At 35.1% G+C, this 21,711-nt stretch overlaps 1 protein-coding gene across 1 annotated transcript in view; it reads left to right on the forward strand.

The window, feature by feature from the left end:
* Positions 1-3,587: 3,587 nt before the first annotated feature.
* Positions 3,588-21,711, forward strand: part of LOC145677824 (lysosomal acid glucosylceramidase-like) — a 111,904-nt gene continuing 93,780 nt past the window's right edge. The window contains exon 1 of the mRNA XM_081748149.1: positions 3,588-3,838. The gene's annotated coding sequence lies outside the window, so the exon portion shown is untranslated. The remainder of the gene's footprint in view (positions 3,839-21,711) is intronic.

Below are 21,711 nucleotides of genomic sequence, written 5' to 3' on the forward strand. Positions count from 1 at the left end.
GAAATTTTTGTGTTTTACGTCCCATGCTTATAGGGTGGTTGTGCCAGTCTTCGACCACCCCCTAGTTGCCGACCACTTTTCACTTTAAAACCATGTTTTAGGCTTATTTTCCGATAAAAACAAACAAAAAAGAAAACATGCTTTTCCGTTATAATTGAATTGCAGCTTATTCTGAACCAATCACAAAGATACTGTCAAAATATATTGCACATACATTCGGTAATAGCCAATCAAATGTATGCCTACGGAAGACACACTGAGTTTTCGGCAACTTTAATCTGTTGTAAATGGGAACGACAGCGCCCTGTTTTTCGTGCTTTTCCATAGTTTTATCGTACCAGGTAAGAAATGCACATATTATTCTGTTACATGGAACTGTAGAGCACATTTTAGTAATTAAATTTTAGTGATAACTGTAAGGTTTGAGGAATAAATCGATAAAATGTAGTGGTCGGACAATGACTTATGAAACATTCTTTGCTAACTAGTGTTCGACCACAGGGTGCTCGAGCACTGAAAAATTGTAGAAATGTCAACAACGACTAACTTTCGATTCATCTGCATGAAATGAGTTCCTACTTACCAATTCTGAAGTTATAATGAAGTACAAAGACATTACTAGTGTTCGACCACTATTTTTCATGAAACATTTGTACTAGTCAAGGATTAACTTTTTTTTTTCAATGTCCGACTATGATTTGCGTTTGTATATTCTCGCAGAATTTCTTGATTCAAGCATTAATTCAGTGATCAATTTACATTTGTATAATCATCTGTTGAATGTTACTGTTAGTAAGTGATGCCCTCGCCTCGATCCCAGCGGTCGACCATCCTGAATGAGTTCTTTTGGGTTTTTTCTCAGTCACACCAGGCAAATGCTGGGATGGTACCTACAAAATAGGCCCTGGCCGTCTAACTTCCAACATCATCTCCCGCACCCTATCTCGGCCGGAACCGTAGATGCCTAAAGGCCATAAAATAAATTCAAATTCAAGTAACTGAATGTTCATGCAGTTTCCCAAGATTTTCGTGGAAAATTAACGGCACGACATTATGTTAGGGCATGACATTTCATTTGAATATTAAATTTATTATATTTGCTTTAATTCGTTTAATACTGGACTACACTATTCTCCCTTTGTCGTGGAACTGCATTCAAATATTATTAGCTACTATCAGCTTACTTTTGGAATGCATCTGTTTTCCTTGCATGTCCTTAAGAATTTTTTTTCTTTCAGAGATAATAAGGCTGAGTAGGCCCAAGCTTGAACTGCCAACTTATTCAAACGAGGATCTACAAAATGTTCTGGAGGCTTCTCGCAAAAAAAGAGCGCTACGTACGAAAAACATCAGCAATCTATGGAATTTCTCGGATAACGCTGGTAGATAAATTTCATGGTCACAGTCCCAAACAGCGAAAAATGGGTCTAAAACCACACCTAACACAGAAAGAAGAAGAGGGATTAGCAAATTGGCTCATTAATATGAGCAAAAGGGCTTTCTACAGAAGAAACACGATCTTCTGAACAGTGTTAAATTATCCATTCAGAAAAACGTAAAATGCCGTTTAAAGACAATCGACCTGGTGAAAACTGGTACTACACTTACGTGAAAAGACACCAACAAATCGTGTCCCGAAACTTTGAACAAGGCGCGATACGCTGTAACCGAGGGAAACATTCACTTGTGATGTTAGAACCTTGAGAAATACTTGAAAGAAACGGGACAATCTGATAATGCTGATGAATCCAGCTTTCAACTGTGTCCCAAATCAGGAAAAGCGTTGGGGTCCAAAGGGTGGAAAAATATGTACGAGGTGATGGGCAACGAAAAAGAAACATTAACAGTGCTTTACACTTTTTTCGTAGCAGGAGAAATTGTATCCCTGATGGTCCCGTATATCTGTATGTAAGACATCTTCCAAAGGACGTCATCAGTGCAGTTTCTTCAGAGATTTTTATAGGCAGGTCAGATAGCGGCTGGATCCGAAGTGAAACATTCTACGAATGGATAGCAAACTGCTTCCTAAAATGGGTGTATGATCCCTCTATTAAGAAACCAGTACTTCTGCTAATCGATGGCCACAAGAGTCACTTGACAATGGAAGTCAGCGTATTTTGTTCCAGCCATTCCATAGTACTCTACTGCCTTCCACCAAACAGCACACATATTCAACCCTGCGACGTATCAGTGTTCAAATCGTTAAAAATGTTCAAATCGTTAAAAACTGAATGAAAGAAGACAGTTCGAGAGTTCTACATGGAAACTCAGCAAAATGTTACACGCGTTACTTTTGCACCATTAATTAAAAGAGTGATATACAAGGTAGCATCACAATTAGTAATTAAAAACGAATTTAGAGGATCGGGTTTACACCCCTTCAACCCAGAGAAGACGAAGCCTGTTTGCTGTTGCATTCCACTGAACCTTAAATGAATTTGGTGGTTCCTTTCTTGACAAAACTATCACAAAATTACTTATTCTCGACGACTATTGTGCGAAACTGCGAAGTGATACCTGAAAAACTAATGATATAACCTCTACAGATGCTATTAGTTTGGTAAAGTTATATTTTAGCCTTCATACTGTAATTAAAAGCACATTAACCGAATATTGGTCGATGACTAAACAGTAGGTGGTCGAACATTAACGAAAAGTGGTCGAACACTAAAAGAAATCAGTCATTAGTGTTTCTAAGACTAATATTATATAAATGGTAAGTTATCTCAGTTTTGGATAAAATATAGATAAAGCATAGCTTTAGGAACACATGTGAGCTAGTTGCATCCTTCTAAGTTGTTCCACTCAGTAAACAACAATTAAGGACCATATGAAAATGAGTTAGGTGGTCGAGGACTGGCACATTTACCCTACCGGCTAGGCTAAAAGAGACGGTGATGATGAGAAAAGAATGAAATGATGGAATGAAGTAAGTGGCAGGAAACGGGAGAACCCCGAGAATTCCCACATTACACAATATTTGCCCACCATAAAGTTCACTTGGCGCTAGCTGGGATCGAACAAAGGACCTTATGCACCAGAGGTGAACGCTCCACCAGTGAGCCACCGCGGACCTTGATGCCACAGGGAGTATCAGGCCCCCTTGCCTCCTTCCAGCGTCGTCACTGCTGACAAGTAAATTACATTTTTGGAATTGTCCTATTCCGAGGCAAATAAACAATGTAGACTTCTCAATATACGTAAAACTTTATTTCTCATAAGTCACTTTGACGGTTTCATAATTCAATTGCCATCATGTTCTTAATCTATTTTTTCTCTTTCTTTAATGTTTTCTTTTGTTATACAAATTGTAATTTGTTTTCCATAACCTATTAAGAAACTGGCCTAATTACTTTTTTGAACAAACCTGTTTCCCACAATTCAGAACGTATTAAACATTTTTTTCTTTCTTTCGAACGTTGCAGTCTACTTGGCTAGTAAGCAATCACGATTCGTTCTCCCTTCCCCTCCACTTCTCTCCGTAATATAAACTGTCGTGTAACCAGCGGTTCTTTGACAGAGTAAAGAAAGGAGGAGAGGGGAGAAAAGAGGGGAGAGCGTTTTTTCAGTGAAAGTGTATGTCTGGGAAAAATAAGAGAGGAGAGTGTTTCAGTTGTGTTTGAATGGCATAAGGTCGGTCAGCGGAAATGAAAAAGGCCATGACAACAATGAAACGAGCTGTTATTTACGTGCAAAGCATCCTTCGCATCGGAACGTGAGATGATCATCATCGTACTATGTATGGACCCGTCATTGTGATAGCAACATAGTATATTGTAGCTGCTTTTTGCTGCACCTTTACGAAGTGCCGACTAATCTAACCATTCACCAAAGACAGGTAAGTTGATTTTTATTTGTCTACTTTCATTACATCATATCGCACGTAACAGTTGACTTAACGCTACGGTCAAATTGATCGGCAAGTACCGCCTGCAGAAAACAATGAACTTTCTGATCTTTATACTCTACAGGCCTAAATTTAAAATGTTGTTGATCTATATAACTACAAAGCTGAATTAATTTCTTTCTTTTTCTTTTTCTTTTTTTTTTCTTTTTTTTCCAATATTTTGTTAGTGCAGATTTAGAGATGGACAGAACTCACTAGAGCCGCATGGGTTTAGGCTAAACGAGGCTCAATTTCAATCAGGATACCATTGCTCAGGCTCGCTATCGCCTATAAGGCTCACACTAGCTAGATTTCACACTCATTAATTTCATTATGCTCGCGCGCATTAATGGCTCTCAAGTTCGCTATACTTTATTGGAGTTTCCATTCGCCTATAATTGCACTCACTACTCATACTGGGAATCGAGTTCGAATGGACTCGCAATTTAGCTCGCTAACAACTTATAGAGCTCGAGCCGAGCAAGTTCGGACATCTCTGGTACAAAGGTATTCGAATGAGTCCTTAGGCCCCATTCTGTATGAAAACTCTGAGCTTTAGTTTGCGATAATAGGTACAGTATATCAGTCATAATTAATTTTTCACATTTTGCGTTGAACTACGCTCCGCAATTTTTAAGAAGGCTGGTACAGAATAAGACCCCTCATCCTGTATGTCTTATGTAAAATTCAGAGACTGCAACGCAACATAAAATATGCGTTATGAGCTTTTTGGCAGTGAGTCTGTGAAAAATGCAGAGGATACTTGATTGTAAAACTTATAATTTATGTCTTGACATCATATCGCAAAATCAGAATATGACATCAAATATCGAGAACTAAAATGTGATCCCCCAGTTTTACTTCGCAATATATGTTTGATTTAGGGCGTTTTTATTTTTATTTTTTTTTTTTTAATTAGAAATAAGGAGCGGTTACGCTAGTCTTCATCCTGATAAAAAAAAATATTTTAATAGTAGTATTTTACAACATACTAACTCTAGATGCATTTATTACAAAGTAAATTAATTTGGAACAAGAGCTCCCTCGTGGAGAAATAGTAAATGTTACTGCCTTCATTGCAGAGGTTCAAAGGTTCAGTTTTCGGTAATAAAGTTAAGCTTTATGTCTATGTCACATGTAGCCTTGCTGTTGTTCAAAAGGAGCACTAAACTCCAACATAACTTACTGTTTATCTGGAATAATAATAAACAAAGCAAGGAATATAGTTTTGGTAATTGGTAATTGTTTGAGCCATACTTGAAGGCGTTCTGTTCTACATTATATGATGTCAGAGAGCCCGAGCTTAAATTTACCTAAAACCTCACGAAAATCTTTTAAATTGTATTTTAGAGATGCAATACAAGAGAGAAAAATTGGAAAGTATCTTCTTGATTTTTATTCCGAAAATGTTATGATATTATATGATTGTAATTTAAATTCAAAACGATTATTTGTTTCGTTTCTATAGTTTGTTTTGTGGAAACTTTGCCAGAATGAAAATTAAGGTTCTCCGAAATCCGGTGTTGCCAAGAAATTCAAGCTAGCTGACAATTTTCAACCAGAGGGGTGAGTGCGTATTCCTCTCTGTCACTCGAGAAAGGTTTTGGCGAAAAAGAAAAAAAAGTAGCGTGGAAACTCCGAATGGTTTGTGTTGTTTTGTTATTTGACACTTTGAGTGGAAAAATCTTTCTTCTTCCTTTGTAGAGGAACAAAATTCGAACTGGACGGCAGCTCTCGTCAAAAATAGGGGGTGAGCAAAAGCTGATCTTCTCAGTCATATGAATATGGAATGGAATGTCTCAAATGTTTTGGCGAAGAAAAAAGTAGTCTGGAAACTCCGAGTGCTTGATGTTGCTGTTATTTGACACTTTCAACTTGCTTTCAACAGAATATTTCTTTTTCCATTGAGACGGAATGATCTATATATGCAGGCAAATTGGTCAGTGTTTGTTTATTTCCCCCTTCTCTATATAGAAAGAAAGAACCCAATGTGTAAGCCATTAATCACAGTATAATGGGGACCAAAGCTATGGCAACGTCGTTGAACATAAGTTAAGTTACAATGTCACTAGTAAGAGGATATGATTGTTCGGACAGTTCCGACTACCACCCACTAAGGCTTTTAAGATCCTGCTGCCAGTTCTCTCTCTCTCTCTATATATATATATATATTAGGTATGGGCATGAGCGAGTTCGAGCAAGTTTTCTTTGAAACTCGACTCGACTCGAAATAGGCATCTTTGAGCTCGACTCGAGAACTCGGTTCGAAAAATTTCATCCAACTCGACTCGAATTCAGGTCGAGTTTCGAGTCGAGTCGAGCCAAAACGAACTAAATCGAGCTAAATCCTGTGTGTAGTTTCAAATACCCTCTTCAAGATCCTACATAGACAATATAATTATCAATTATACTACTACTACTACCATTATTACTACAACTTTATTATTATTATTATTATTATTATTATTATTATTATTATTATTATTATTATTATTATTATTATTATTATTATTATTATAACACCGTCTATAACCATGAAAGATAGGTGGTTTCTATCTAAATACTAAAAACTAGTTGACTACCAATCACGGTAGTCGAGAAGTCTTCAGGAGGCAAAGAGACTGTTCACAAGGTTCTGGGTTTGAGTTCCGGAGGAGCAAATATTCGGGCTCAAGCCAAAAATTCTTAAAAATTATAGGACGCCTGCCGAACATGTTCAAAACTGTTTGGTCCGGGTTTAGGGTTGTGAACGGTTCGAGCGGCTCGGCTCACAGTTCCACTATTGAGCCGAACTGAGAAGTAACCCGAGCCAACAGTTCACCCAACCGTGCTAACTTGAGCCGAGTCGGTAGCCCATACCAAGCGAGCCAGCTCGAGCTGTTAGCTTAGTTGAATGAGACGAGCCGATTGACATCACTGCTGGATTGGGCTTCTGCTTGGGCTAAAAAATTCGACCCTGCAGGTCTCAGTCTTAATGATAAGAACTACCATATATACCTTGATGATAAGAACTACACAGTTGGTGCTCAGTACATTTGAGGCTGTCTCGTTATGAAAGTCTATTGTCATCTCGTCATCGAAATGACACTAGATACGAGTAGTGTCTCCTGTTATGAGCAACACTAAAAATATTCCACATTTCTCATTTCTTTCGCTTTCCAATCTAATCAGGTCATGATTTCAAAACGAGTTAAAACGACCTGAACGAGCGAGCCATTTATGAAACTCGACTCAACTCGAAACTCGACCTCGAAACAGTAACTCGGCTGGGAACTCGACTCTAGAAAATTGCCTTTGACCCGACTCGAAACTCGAGTAGAATTCGAGTCGAGTTTTAGCTCGACTCGTGCCCATCCCTATTTTTTTTAGATAGATTATTTATTTCATTATTTGTCATTTGGCGTAAAGTTACATCAAATTTATGTTACTAAATCCAACCAAATATATCAATAACTTGCTAAAATCAGGGTTCAAAATTTCTCTCTGCTACATTGGGTGAAGCTAGAGACTGAGCAATGGCAAATCATGCTCATCATAGGTATTCTGTCATTATTGGCAGGTCACTTGCCGGAAATTTTGCTGTTTTAATATCGTCCTTCCATTGTAGTCTCCTTTGCATCTCCCTCTCTTTCATGTCGCCATATCCCCTAACTGGGTCCTTATTATACAATTCCTTCTTTACTAATGTTCCAACCAATTTCTCTTTCTCTTTACAATATCATCTAAAATTGTTCTTTCTACCTAGCATTTCTAATACCCTCTCATTAGTTTTCCGCTCGACCTAGCTAATTTTCTCCATTCTTCTTCTCACCAATTTCGAAAGATTCTAATCTGTTTATTCGCTTTTCCGCAATGGTCATGTTTCTGCCCTACAGTAAAATACTTCACACGACTCCTCAATGTCGCATTTTATGAGTCTTTTTCTCAACTCTTTGTTCAAGGTCCCACAAAACAGTCTTTTCTTCCTCTTAAAGGCTTCTTTCGTCATTCTTATCCTTGCTTTTATTTCGCGTTCGCGTTCCATATTATCACTAATAATACTACCCAGGTATCGGAAACTTGTCATCTGTTCTATTTTCTCCCTTCCTACTTCTATATTTGACACCAATTGCTTGGATCCAATCACCATGGCTTTTATCTTTCTAACATTTATTTTCATCCCATATTCTTCACAGCCCTTTCTTATTTTTTCTAACATATTATTTATTTTCTTTTCAGATCCCGCAACAAGCGCCATATCATTTGCAAACCGTGTACACTTAATCATTCTATCTCCTACCGGAATGCTATCTTCATTATGTAGACTCTTTTGCACTACGTATCTCTTCTAGATAAGTATTAAATATTGTTGGCGAGAGACAGCATCCCTGTCGAACTCCCTTGCCAATTGCAATATCTCTGTCATTTCCTTCTCTATTCTAACGCGTAGTTGTTGGTTCATATATAAATTTCTTATGAATCTTCAATCTTCCACATTATAACCCAACCTTCTTTAGAATTCCCAACAACAATTTACAGTTCACAGCGTGAAAAGCCTTCTCTAGATTAATAAATTCAACATACACTTATTTCCCTTTCTCTATAAACCTTTCACCGATTAAACTTAATAATCCAATTGCATCTTTTGTGTCTTTACCTCCCGTAAACCCAAACTGTTTGTTCCTAAAAGAACTTTTTCATTTGTTTTTCCATACAACTTTCTATCCAGAATTCGAAGCATTTTTTTTTTTTTTTTTTTTTTTGTATATGAGATATGAGACTAATAAAAGTTCTATAATCCTCACATCTTTCTGAGTTCGATTTCTTAGCCATCGGTATCATGATGGTCTTCAGCAAGTCATTTGGTCATTCTCCTGTTTCATATTTCATTGCAGAGTCGGAACAATGCCCTTGTCTCCTATATTCTTAATGAATTCGATTGGTATATTATCTATCCCTGTTGTCTTTCTATTCCTAATCTCGGATATAGCCTTTTCAAACTCATCCCTAAGATACTAAACTCTTTATCATCCTCTCCTACTTCATTTTCTACTTCAACATCTAGGCTACCTCTATCCCTACTTTCATATAACTTCTCAAAATATTCTTTCCATCTTCCTAAGACTTCATTTCTCTCACTGACTGACAGTGACGATAAACTGACAGTACACGTCCGAGTCTATCATTGTACCTGATGACAGGAGCTCCTGATGCACAATGTCCTTCAAATCCCACCAAACGTACACCATAATCTTTCTGGGCGTCAGTGTGGACTTCACTACAAACTATGTATGTTCTCCTTGCTTCGATCACGATCCTTTTCACACGTTGATAAACTAGTAACTTCATTACTCGTGATCCACCGCTTCAGATATGGTTCGAGTTCGTTAAGCTTCAGTAGATGGAAATTCGATCGACTAAATGTTTTTTGAGTGAGATCATGGGGTACTCAAACGTCGGGCTTCTTTTTGTAGCAAGTTTTTTTTCAAATGATTTAACACCATTTGATGATGACTGTTTAGATCATTGATGAGGTCATGATTGTTTACATGCCTGTCTTGCCATATTATTATCCACTTATGCTGAAATTTGTCGCCCACTGCGAGTTACATCTTAGATATAGAAACTTCCAAACGGAAAGCGACTGGACCATCTTTTAGCTGTTGTTCTTGATAACGTATCTTGCTCATAAACAGTATACATTTCTTCACGGACCTTCCCAAATTTGTACCTTTGTCGGTATAAAATTGTAAACTGTAGCGGAGATTTTCAGAAAAGCTCACTCATTTTTTACTGCTCAATACATTACGTCTGATTGCAAGCATTCTAACACTTTTAGCACATATACAAGCTTGAACTATCAGCTGTCAAATGACGTTAGACTTGACTCACTACAACTAATACACCCTGAGATTTGGGGCACTAACGTCATATCGTGCACAAAAAGTTCACTATTTTTTTAAGAGTAGATGATATTTCTATTATTCGTAAAGTTTCTACTGCAAACCTAAATGTCCTGGAACAGTTGAGAGACGTGAGGTATTTGGGAAAAGAGATTATTTCCTTTGTGGAGTTCATTTCTTTTTGATGAACGACATTGTGTCTGTTTTCTTGGTTTTTTTTGGTTTCTCTGCACTTTATTGTTCCACTATTTTCATTCTGTTTTTTAATGTATTATTTATTTATTTTGTATTTACGTGTATATATCATTCTTCGTCTTGAGTTTGTAGGGTATAATGAAGGAAGGAAGTTTAGGATTTCATTTTATTTTACAAATGGAAAGACTTCGATAGTTAGTTTGGAAGTTAAATTTAATTTAAGATTTGATTTGATTTTGCAAATCGAAAGACTGAGATAGACTAGTTGTATTGGAACGGTAAATTTAAGTTTCATTTTATTTTACGCAAAGATTAGACATTATAGTAATGGACGAACAGTTTTTTTTTTTTTTCATTAGAGGGAGGTGTTTTTCCAAAATTCGTACAAAAGACCAGCTTAAGTTGTTTTTATTATAGAGACATGTCTGGAAACTACAAAATTTGTTATAAAAATTGTAAAGCAAAGGGAAGGCTATGGCAATTACTCGCTTTATTGAACATTAGTTAACGGCAGAGCCCGCTGAGCATGCGGAATGGTTAAATGTAAGACTCGTTTTATTTTACAAAGCAAATGACTTTACAGTAGTTAATTGGCGATATATTATCTGCTGGAATTCAATTATTTTATTGTGATCTGCAAAACTATTACATATAAATTAGGAAATAAGGACAGAACTATTTGGATGGAACTGAATGAAAATGCTATAGAAACATAAATTAGAATTTCAATAGGTAGCAATATAATGAACCAAACTGCAACTTTAGAATACCGAACATACTTCAAGAAAGGTAAAGTCAAGGTTTTATTTTAAGAATGGTCCAAGTATTATACATAAAACAATCATGATCCACCATCAACCGGCTATGATTCACACACTTCTGACGTAAAAGAAAGAATGCGTAAACATTGATATAATCAGGCAACACAAAATTATTTCTTTTCTAAATACATTTTAAGCTTTTCTTTTCTTACACAAGAGGAGGATATTCACTTAGACAACTGAGAAAAGCATCACCAATGACTCAAGATTTTATCAGTATATCCTTTTCATAGTATTACTATATGGAGAAGTAGTTACTTTCGCTTCAACACTTTTTTCCCGTTGTTTGCTTCTAACAGAAAAATATACAATATTATTAGTTTTTTTTTAAAAAAAAAATCAAAAGATGAGACATACAAATCAATAGATCCTATTGACCTAAATAAAATTATATTGGGGAATGTAAATTCTCATGAGTAATTTTTGAGATTTATTAATTACTGTTATAGAACTAAATTCCATCTATTAAGATGAAACAGATTCTGAAGTATAGCTAGGTTAATCAATCTTTCTATTATGACACTAGCAAAAGGACATATTATGAATGAGATATAATTTACACAGAATTATAATTAACTCTTAAACTTTCAATTTTTAATTAACTTGAAGTGTGGATGTGAAATAAAGAAAGGATAAGAATGGCGAAAGAAGCGTTCAGGAGGAAGAAAATACTATTTTGTAGGACCTTGAATAAAGAGTTGAGAAAAAGACTCATAAAATGCTTCGTCTGGAGTATCGTGCTGTATGGGGCAGAAACATGAACATTACGCAAAAGTGATGGAAAATGACTGGAAGTTTTTGAAATGTGGACGTGGAGAAGAATGGAAAGAAAGTTAACTGAGTAGAGCGGAAAATGAATGAGAGGATCTTAGAAATATTGGGGGAGAGAAGAACAAATTTAGACATTATTAAGAGGATAAAGAGAAACTGGTTATGACATTGGCTAAGGTATCATCAGGGACGTTTTAGTTTAGAGGATATGGTGACAGGAAACAGAGGGAAGGTTTGAATGGAATAGAGGGAAGGCTCGTACAATTAATGGACGATATCGAAACAGAGAAATTGTTCTTGAAAACGAAGAGGTTAGCGGAAGACCGTGGAGCATGGTAGCTTCTCAGTTGCAGTAAGTGACATGCAAAATAACGAAATTATATTATTTGAACGAAATTATAGAATTTATCCTATATGAAATTTTTAGTTTCCGTCATTTTGCGAATGGGATCGATAATATCTCTAGATCCTCTCATAACCAAATGACTTACATTTATTTTGGGTGATATTGTAATCCTTTGTTTAATTTCCAGTACATGTAAATTAAATCAATGAAAGTGGTAGTTGTATTAGTTGATATAGTGTGTCAGAAAAAAAAAAACAGTTATTTGAATTAACACTTGCTAAGTATTAATGTACGAATAGAAAGCCGGTTATAAATTCAAAGTAAATATTGAGTTAAGTGGGGTAGTAAGATGTCTATGTTGCAACTGAACGCCTAGGGTGGGAATAGCATGTTTCCCGCCCTGTATTTGTTCTAATGTTGTTGAGAGATTCAATGGATAACTGAAGAAATTTAAAAGCCAAAACTATACTGAACTGTGGAGAGTTGTGCTGACTACATCATATGCTTCTAGTGTCACAAACAGAGGGCCAACAGTGGGAAACAGTGACTAGCCTAGTGGTTCTCAACCTTTTTTGATTCACGACACACTTACTGAACGTACAGGACATCGCAACACTTTTGTTTGATATTTTTATTATTATGAATAATAATAATAATAATAATAATAATAATAATAATAATAATAATAATAATAATAATATCTATTATAATAGTGAAATCTATTAGTTTTTATAATGACTCTGTGTAGCACTAAGCATTATTACTGCTACTGGAGGTGTTGACTGGAACAGTCTGTCTCGATTTTAACTAATTATTATTCAATTCTTCATGATTTTTAAATTCTAAAATTTCGCAACACTCCTTAGGGGACTGCGTGACACACGAGTGTGTCGCAACACATGGATTGAAAACCACTAGACTAGCCAACTGTCAACGTTGGTTGTACGTTGTAATTGGCTGCTTTGTCGAACATTTGCCAACAAATCCAATCGCCATCATAACCTCTATGAAAAAAAATACGATTGGGAGTACAAGATCAAAAGTGTTGGATAAATTAGTACAAAACGAGTTTAATTGTACAGATCTCATATCAACACTAAAAGTTCATGTCCCGACGCTCAAAACTCATATTGATAACAATGGCCTGTTCTATTTAAAAAAAAAAAAAAAGGACCAATGTATTATTGAAATCACCAATCTAGAGAATATGCTCTTCTTATAACAAAATATGTACCGAACACAAAGAAATTGACATATGTAATATGAACTCTATGTTTAAGAAAATTATTATAAATTTATTATGTAGTACAAACACCAACACTAAAACTGGGCTTATGCCTGTTGTGTTGATGACAAATAAATAAATGGTGGCAAATTCTAGGTTGGCCAATACGTTTCAAACCGCGCTGCATCAACATATTCTTTAACTTTGTTTTTAAAATTACTAATTCGCAACCATGGACCATCCGTCCGCAGCAAATATGAAAGCGTATCTCGATATCGTCCCTGGGCCTTTCGACCTGACTGGATTAAAAATTGTGTGGATTAATTCATTAGATAAATTGTAAACCTTTCATCATTTGTGTAACCTTGATATTATTATTTTTTCTTTAAAGATAAAATTGTTCTTTAAACTGAACCATAAATAGTAAAAAGTAGGATTTCGTGGTTCAATGATAGAGCGCTTACTTTTACTGGATTTTTTGGGGGATTCCCGTTTCCTCCCACATTCTCATTCTACCAAACCTTCCATCCTCATTCATTTGTCTTAATCATCGTAGCCTAGCCGACATAATCGTAGGACGTTAAACTGAAAGATTGCATTTCATTTCATTTTCAATACTGATTTTTATAGTGCAAAAACTGTAAGAGATACCAAGAAGCATTTTTTGTAATCGATTCAGCATCCCAAGAATATTGTCTTTCTCCTCCTTTAATCTTCTATTTAAACCAGAAGTGGTTGAAATATACCGATTTTCATTGCCATAGATTAAAAAGAGTGAAGGCTAGCGAATAATGACTTTTTGATATGGATTCCAGGAATAGCTTCTATCTTTGATCTTATTAATCTATTGCAACCAGTCGGTCGTTATAGATGTACTACTTCAAGTTTGAGTGTTGAATTTGCATAATGAAACTCACTGGTCAGTTTAGAATTCTTATCTGGTACGTTGATTTTGATAATAGCTTATGGCAATTTATAGAGAACAAAATAGTATTAATTTGATACTATCAGAGTTTTCCCCATTTTCTCACTCGATCTATTCTTTTCATTGTCATTTACTTGCATTATCATTTGGCTCCTTTACACACTCTAGAAAGATACTAACACAGGCCCGAACTGCATGAAAACGTCTCAATTTGCAGTGAGAGAGTGAGAGACCTTCACAATAAAATAATAATAATAATAATAATAATAATAATAATAATAATAATAATAATAATAATAATAATAATAATAATAATAATAATAATAATATAGTTGTATTAGAAATATTCTTTAGCGTGTTCGGTAAAAGCATGAATTCACAGAAGTTTACGTAATAATTTCACAAAATTTGGCTAAAAGTTTTATCTCTTCTTGTTAGTAAGTAGACTTAACACTATTCCCAAGGATAAGATTCTCTTATTATTTAAAACAAATATACATGGAACTAAACCTTAATAATACGTTAATTTCCAAGAAAGTAATTGACTACGCAGGTGATTAATTATGTTCGAAATGCAATGTGTACTTATGATAAAGATTAACCAAAATTAAAAAAGAAGAAAAAGAAAGAAAGGAAAACGTATCATTTTTGTTTGTAATCGATATGCTTACTGTATTGGAATCTAATTATATTTTGGAATGAATTTATGATAAAAGAAAGCGTTAGCACCACGTCAATATACTAACAACAGGATATATAAATCTTATTACTTGCAAACTGACACGCCCAAAAGCCATAACATGATATGATACAATGAACTCATACAATAAAAATTATATTTCCGTCTGGAGAATTAGTAAATTTTATCATCTGTTGTATCCAAAATACGTAGCACGTTATTCAATAGTCCTACATACTTTGCCGTAGTGCATTTTTCTGTAATCTACTGGCAGCTGATTAAGATTAGTGATTGTCTTAACAAGGAGAATGATAACATTACTGTTACTCAACAGATGCTATGGCTTCTATAAAAGATTATTCGAGTAAACATTAAGACAAACCAAACAATAAATCTTGTTTATTACAATTCGGATATTATTTTGCATTTTGTAAATAGGAAAGTTTACACGTTTTAGGAATAGGAAATAAATTTAGTATTGATTTTCTTCTTACAAAATTAACTTCAAAATGTAGTTTAAAGTAAGGGAAAATATTTTGAAATTATTATTATTATTATTATTATTATTAACCATTTTTTATATTTTGATTACTTTTAAACGGGTTATTCATGCAACTCCAGAACCTTTTTATTGTTTTAAATGGGCCTTCATCCGTCATTAATGCAACCATTTTTACTCAGTTTTTTTTATCCCAGTATTCCTAACTCTAATTTTCAATTTTTCCCTTCAGTCCAGCTCGATAATTTCTAAGAGAGGCACACTGGTTTAGTGGTAGAGCGTTCACATCTGGTGCGGGGGTTTTCTGCCTCCATCCCAAGGACTGTGAGTTTGTAGCGGATAACATGGTGTCCGTGGGTTTTCCCAATTTCTTCCAGTTTCCTCTTACATTATTATTTTACCATTCTTTTCAAAATCATTCACCTTTATTTATCATCATCGTTATACATCTGACAGTTATTAATTCCTTAGTTTATTATAATTTTGCTTTCCACAAAGTTTCTTTCTTTTGTTGTCGAAAGCTCTCCGTAAATTATTTGAACATGTTGCAGTAAATTAATTTTACGTTCATGTCTTGAAAGCTAGTAAGGAAAATGAAAATGCTTCACTAAGTGCAACATCTTCTGTCAATTAGCACAAAATATTAATAAAGAAGATTTTTCCGGCTTTATAATAGCCTGCTTCTCTGTCACGAACATTTTGAATATAAAGCAATGACTGAACTTGGGTGCCTGAACCCCCAAGTAAACAAATATCGACCACATGCTCACAGACGAGAGTTAAATTTGTTTTTTCTTGGATTTTATAACCGTCATACGTATTCAGGTACTATTAATAAAGTACGTATATAGATATACAGAACTGTATATAAGATTTGTATATACACTCAGTGTCACGAACCTTGTAATTCATTTAATTAACATACTTCAGTTAACGGAAGATATAGAAAACTGCATCACGTTTTGGATAGACTGTTAAAGTGCAAAGTACTTGATATAAATTTATGTGCCTACAGTGAATTGAATTTTCGTTGCATCTTGGAATGACTAATTCTTTTCACACTTGCTCACAATGCAAGTAAATATAAATATATTTAAAAAGAAAAAAGAGAAACATCGTACGCTCCAGCATCACTTGTCGTTCACCTAAGACTTTTCCAGGCAAGTTTGTTGACTTTAAAAGTAAAAACTGCATTTAAAAATTGATATCACGAATTTAATAACTGGATAATTGAGTTAGTTTTATATATCTAATGGAGTTCAACAACTAGCGTTGAACAGAGAGATAGAATGGATGATGTCCAACCACCTGTTCATGGTTATTAGTTATCCAGAGATTGTAATATACGCATTACATGATGAATATTGAGAATATTTTATTCGTCCTTATTGTTACTTTTCCTTCCACATTTGGTGGGAAGAACCTCGCGCTTGGAGTGCGTGTACTTTGAATCTCGCGTCTCAAATAATCTCGAACGTTTTAAAGTAATGTTAAAATTCAATCAATAAAGTCCTTTTTTCTACTGATGAGTCAGTAACAAGGATCATACTCCTCATAACAAGGACCATAGAACGTAAACTATCTGTTTAAATACTTTTGACTTCTGAGTTCTTCGTATAGTCGAAAGTGAAAGCCTGCCAGGTTCTTTATCAATAAGCTTGAAATAAATTAGCGAAGTTGTTGTCCTCGAGTTTGTCCCGCTGTATAAAAAATCGTGCTTAATTAGGAGCTCTGGTTTGAGTATGACCAGCAACCAAACATACGGTTACACAAATTGCAATGCTCAAATCTAAATATGGTTTCAATCCTTGTCCTAGTAATAAATAGCAAAGCGTGTTCATGTTCAGTATTCAATTTGAAATAATTTAATTGAAACAATACTTTTGTTATTTGCAATTACATCGTCATAATAATTTTAATCGGAAATTCCCTAGACACTAGTGACTTCTATTGGTGTAGGCAAGCACGCAGTGAAGCCCAAGTAACTAAAATGATCGGACACGAACAATTCTTTGTGATTCAGTCGATTTTTCGTGCATAAAACATCAGGACACAAGCATTTTGTGACAGTCAAAACCATTGATTTCGACCAATTGATTTTTACTTTTACGTTAACTACAATTTATGCTTGTTAATTTCATTGAATTCAATCAACCAGTATTCACCTTATAACCTACGGTTATTTTTGGTAGTTAAGTCAGAAATTGGTGATTGTCAATGTGGTTGCTTTCCCGCGGAAAGTTGGTTGGTTGCAGGGCTGGCCGTAGGCAATTTGCCGCTTCGTGCAATGGTATCATTTCCCGCCCCTTTTCTCCAGAAAGAACAACTCTTAAAAACCATGAAAGGGAGGGTAAGTACACTCGCACTCAGAAAGGCCTAAACATTACAAATACAATCTCGTTGTGTCTGTTTTTCCCTTTAAATAATAATCTATTATGTTAGTGAAAAATAAAGCAAACACACCTGCAGAGGAAAGATGACAATCCTTTTTATAGAATTCAATATTGAGCTTCAATCTCAATATATCACTTTGTAATTCCAGTGCAACTAGCTCTTTTATTTTTATTTTTTTTGATTTTCCTTCTACATCTTTTAAAAATATTTTAAAAAACTTGTTTCCATCTTCAGTATAAAGGAACTTGTTTGTGATAAAGACAAGACTAGTTTTCATATCAAAACTGTGATAACTAACTAAATGTAACAGGTGTTCTTGTATTTCACAATAATCAAGCAATTCATGCTGGGATTTGTTTCACCATTGGCGTTAGCACTGTCCATGTGACAAACTAATACGATCTATACATGATTTGTGAATGTATCATTTTAAACAGAAGGTCAGCTTAGTAGTTGACTTTAAGTAGTAAGATAGTTAAATTTACCATCATCCTGAAGTTTGTTTCCAACAAGAAATATTTATTTTAAATAATACAGCAATGACAGATTTTGCGTGCCCTCGAAACTTGCTGCCCCGTGCAAATACACGTGTTGCACATATGGTAGAGCCAGCCTTGGTTTGTTGAAAACTACAGCGGCAAAGCGGACATCTTCAACCAGGAGCGTAATTTCAGATTTTGCTTGGGGGGGGGGGCAAGACCCCTTGATAAAAGTAAAATTTCACGTTTTTCACTCATTTACTACTATTCTATTGATAAAATCTATATAAATCTCAAACCTAGGGGGAGGGGGCAATTGCCCCTCCCTGCCCCCCCTAAATGACGCCCCTGTCTTCAACGTATCATTAACCGTTGAAAATTTGTGATTCTACCAAAAATTAACCGTTAACTAACATTTATTTGGTTACTAGGGAGATTACGACTCCTATTAGCGTCTTTACTTTTAGGAATTAGTGTGGTGGACAGACTGACAGTCTATGTTTTCTTTCATAGTTAGGATGTTGTTAAAATTGGATACTGTATTTTGGTGTTAATGATAACAGATATTTTAGTTTGAAGAAACATGTTTGCTTTTCAGTATACAGTCCGCAGCAAAAAAACCTGCAACATGAGCATGTAAGTTTATTGTGAAACTACTCCTAACAACCCAGGGAATCAACATAACGTCTAAATGGCACGAATTACGCCAGGGAAAACCTCGACGTCTTCCCATCACACTTATTTTGGAGCAAAAATACTTCGTCGTTTCACAATAAACTTACATATTCATGTTGCAGGTTTTTTGCTGCGGACTGTACATATACACTCTACTTTAGTTATCTAATTGTGGTTTTCCTCTTCAACGTTTAGTCTACAAACATTGTAAAGTTAATTAAGAAACTAACGGCAAAATTGATAAGAAGAAAACTTATTTTCAAGTGACACACAAGCCACAAGGTTATCATTTTTTAAAAATGAAATTTTTAGTCTAACTTCCCATGACTGTGTCCTTTAGGCTAAAGAAGATGGATGATTAATGAAAGTGAATGATTGCGATATTAACATTTTTGTGTTCTTTCTCCGACAATCGAAGCCGGGACCACCTGCATCAAAGGCATATTCGCTAGCCACTGGACCATCTGGAAGAGCTTGATAAAGCCGTAGTTAAAATCAATAAAATAGATCGCTTCTCTAATTCATTTAGGTTCTCAACGAGAGCACCATGAAACAATAATAGCAATTACAAATAGTCTGAGTTTCAGGTAGATTTAACACGTTTGATCCCATTGTCCTTTTGTGGACAATTTACTTGATTGTACATAATGTACTACGGTTTTAAGTTTTGTATAAAAAATAAAATGGTAGGAAAAGAGCTAAAGAGATAAGTACAATATATATTCAATCAAACTCTGATGGAACACATTCAAAAGGATGTGTAATAGTTATCCGAAGACCTGAGTATTTTATTTTTTCCATTGATTCCTGCCATTACTTAAAACAATTTCATGTTCTCAAATGCGGACAGTGGGTTCCTGAAAAATCATATTCACCATTAAATTTTAAATTGCGTTATTTTATCTCACAATTACTGGGTCTGACTGCTGTTTTGTATTGAGAACAATAGATAGCGCTGCTTCCATTTAGTTGATTATTACTTTAGTTCTTATATCATTAACATCAGCATCAGCGTAGATATTCTGCCGTTATTGTGAGGTCACTAGCCGCAAATTGAGAAGCTTCCATGTACCGCTTCTTATCTTCGTGTAAAAATTTTCTGTTTCAATACCATCCATCAACTTTCTCTTCAATCCTTACCTCTTTTTCCTGCCACCGTACCTTCTGCACCGTATCTTTTCCCTCATGATACACTTTCTTCTCAGGCAATATCCTGATAAGTTTGTCTTTCTCTTTTCAAGTAAACCTATATTTTTTAATATATAATAGCTGAACATGTGCTATTTACACAACGCACAGTTCTAATATGAACGTCAATCTCCTTCTCACTATATCTGTGCAAGTCCCATTACGGACGCAAGGAAAGGACAGGAAGACTCTCAAAGGGAGTGAATTGCTATAGACAAACATATAAATGTAGTATTTTAATATATAGAATCTTGGGATGAGTTTGTGGCAAACTTGGATAAGTGCTATTATCAAGTGCAAATATTTTTTCTTGTAATTCCACATCCGAGTACGCCTCATTCTGGGTCCACAAGCCAAAATTTGGAGTCGATCAGCGAAATCGGCACGTTTTTAGTACTTGCGATTTTTGAGATCTCATTGTCGAAAGGGTGGGCCGCGGTGGCTCAGTGGTAGAGCGTTCACCTCTGGTGCTTGGGGTCCCGGGTTCGATCCCAGCCCCCGCCAAGTGAACTTTGTGGTGGACAAACACCGCGTGCGTGGGTTTTCTTGGGGTTCTCCCACTTTCATCATTCCACCATTTTATTCATTAATCATCATCACCGTCTCCTTTAGCCTAATCGGCATAACTGTGGGACGTAAAACTCAAAGATTTCATTTCATTTTTTTCATTGTCGAAAGGATTGGCCACAAACATATGAACTTTTCTTGACCACAAACATATAAACCTAACATTTTAATATATAGATTCTTATATAGGATCTCTTTTATTTGAAATACCTATCAGGTAAAAGAAGAAATATAATTACTGGTTATATGTAGTGTAGAATTTGTATGCGATATTAATTACAATTGTTTTAGTCTCACATCTCGTAACAGTCATAATTCATATTCTTCCTTATATATAACATATTTGTGCTCCTGTTGTAGAAAGTAATGATGTAGGCATTACGCTATGCATAGTAATTATGACCACAAACTACTTAGCATATCGCCATCAACCAGGGCCGGCTTTAGGTAGTGCGGGGCCCGATGGGGAACATTTTGCGGGGCCCCAGCTTTACAAGGTCTGTAGAACCAATATATATTGCGCTCTCCCTGCTGGTCTAGTAGTTGGCGTGTGCACCTGTGGTTAGTGATGTGAGGTGGAAAATTTTCCGCTACATTTTTCCGGAAAATTTTCCGTTCTAAAAAAGAAAAATATATCAGTAATCAAGTAACAATTCCTAAGTAATCATAAAATTGATTGAATTCATATATAGAAATGTTAAAAAGTGAAAGATCGTTTAAAGAATCTGAAAATTTTCATGGCTCAGACAATTTTCAGTACTATGTAGGAACAAGTGAAACAATTTTTCATGAATCGAAATATTTTCTGTCCTTTATGGAAAAATTGAAAAACTATTTATGAGTCGGAAAATTTTCATAATTTTGAAGCAAAAAGTAATTATGAATCGGAAAGTTTTTGTGAACTTTTATAAACTTTTATGTTTTATAAACTTTTTGTGAATCGGAAAGTTTTATTGCTCTGTAGAAACAAGTGAAAGGAATTTTCATGGATCGAAAAATTTTCATTACGATTAGAAACAAGTGGAAAAAAACTTTTCATAAGCCGGACAATTTTGGATATTGTATATAGTGATGTTAGGTGGGAAATTTTCCACTATATTTAACTGCACATTGAGCTACAAAATTGAATTCCTGTAGAGGAAAGTTAGTCAGCAACAAATTATAATTTTCCAATTAACT

Source organism: Thermobia domestica, chromosome 2 (genome assembly GCF_964235325.1).
Source record: "Thermobia domestica chromosome 2, izTheDome1.hap1.1, whole genome shotgun sequence".
Taxonomy (NCBI): Eukaryota; Metazoa; Arthropoda; class Insecta; order Zygentoma; family Lepismatidae; genus Thermobia; species Thermobia domestica.